The 1,631-nt window shown below is 56.2% G+C and overlaps 1 pseudogene; it reads right to left on the bottom strand.

The window, feature by feature from the left end:
* Positions 1-537: 537 nt before the first annotated feature.
* LOC128625935 (ferritin heavy chain-like) lies at positions 538-1,218 on the bottom strand (annotated as a pseudogene).
* Between the last annotated feature and the right edge of the window lie 413 nt (positions 1,219-1,631).

Raw genomic sequence — 1,631 nt, 5'->3', positions numbered from 1 at the left:
ACCCCTCACAATATCCCATCCTCCTCTAGGGATCAGGGACTATCTCCTCCCTCAATCCATGGTCCGAGAAATAGTCCCTCCCACCTCCCAGGGTCCAAAAACAGCTCCTCCCACCAATCCGGGCCCAGGAAATACTCTCTCCTTAAACCCAGGGTTTCAGGATACCCCCCATCTCCATCTGGTGTCCCACATAATAGCCCCACCCTCCTCCAGAGACTAGTGAATACCCACCCTTGCCACCTCGGCTCCTGAAACTAACTCCTCTCTCCATCCATGGTCCCAGGGATACCCCCCTCCCTTCACGCTCTGTCCCACAGACACTGATTCCCTCTATCCAGGTTCCCAAAGAATACTCGGTCCCTCTATCCATGGTCCCAGGGAACAGGCTCTCCCATCCACGGAGATCTTCATCTGAAAGTGATGGGGTGTGGTTGGAAAGAGAGACTCCTACATACCTGTTTTATTACATAGAAGGTTTGCGTTTCAAACACACGCATCAATAAAACTCCTTTTTTAATCTAGGAACCAACAACTTTATTAGAAGAAATGGTAAAACTGCAACATAAAAGCTGAAGTGAACATTTTGAAGGGCCATATGGCAATAGGCACGCTCAGCACAGTGACCAGGGGAATTTGCCCTGAGGCTATCGGGAAGGCAATCCAGGGACAGTTCTTCTTGCTGTCACCCAGGGTGAGCGTGTCAAAGAGGTACTCTGCCAGGCCGGATTCCGGAGCTCCCACCTTGCGCAGCTTGATGACACGGCCCCCCAACTCTTTGATGAACATCACCTGTTGCTGCAGGTAGTGACTCTCCAGGAAATGGCACAGGTGGCCCTCCCCCTTGTCAGTGGCCAGCTGGTGCACACTCGGCAGGCTCTGGTTCACTTTCTTCGCCAGGTGCAAGGCGCAGTCCATGGCCCTCAGGCCACTCTACCATGCATCCCAGGGAGGACTGCTGATGTCCCGCAGGCGGATTCGGTCCCCTCGCTGGTTCTGCAGCCGCATCAGCCTCTCCCTGTGCTCCTTCTCCTAGTTTGACCTCTGCAGGAAGAACTGGCGGAAGTGCTTCAGGGTCAGGTCCTCGAGGTCGAAGTAGAAGGCCAGGGAGGAGTACACGTAGGAGGCGTGGAAGTGTACGTTGATGTGGTTGTTGACGGCAGCCTCACACTCAGGCTGGTAGTTCTGAGGCACAAAGGAGGGCCCGGGCAGCATCTCCATGTCTTCAGGCGCAGGCGCGGGCCTGCAAGACTGCAGTGGTGCAGAATCTCAGGCTGCTGGGTGGGCTGTGGCAGGGGCGACTGTGGAAGCTGCAGAGCCCCAGAGTGTGCTGCAGTGGCGCCAACACAGGCGTGCTGACGTGTCAGTCCTCAGGCGCTGCTGTTGGCTCTGAGGTGGGACCAGAAGAACCCACCCACGCAGTAGTTTTGAGGGGAGGGGGGAGGCAGCCTGTGATGGGCTTGGGGGTCAGGGTCATGGCAGGGCCACGTTGGTGGGGGTGCTTTAGGGGGGAATAAGGGGGCCAGCGGCACTGACACTTTCCATGTTCCATTCCAGCCTGGCTGACAGGGCCTCTCAGGGCTGGGCATGTGGCCAGTATGACCTTTAAAATGTTCTTCAGGAATACAAGTGCA

This window comes from Artibeus jamaicensis, unplaced genomic scaffold, assembly GCF_021234435.1.
Source record: "Artibeus jamaicensis isolate MK-2021 breed Jamaican fruit bat unplaced genomic scaffold, CSHL_Jam_final scaffold_1283, whole genome shotgun sequence".
NCBI lineage: Eukaryota > Metazoa > Chordata > Mammalia > Chiroptera > Phyllostomidae > Artibeus > Artibeus jamaicensis.
Note: the sequence above shows the minus strand (reverse complement) of the source record. Positions and strands in the feature narration are given on the sequence as shown.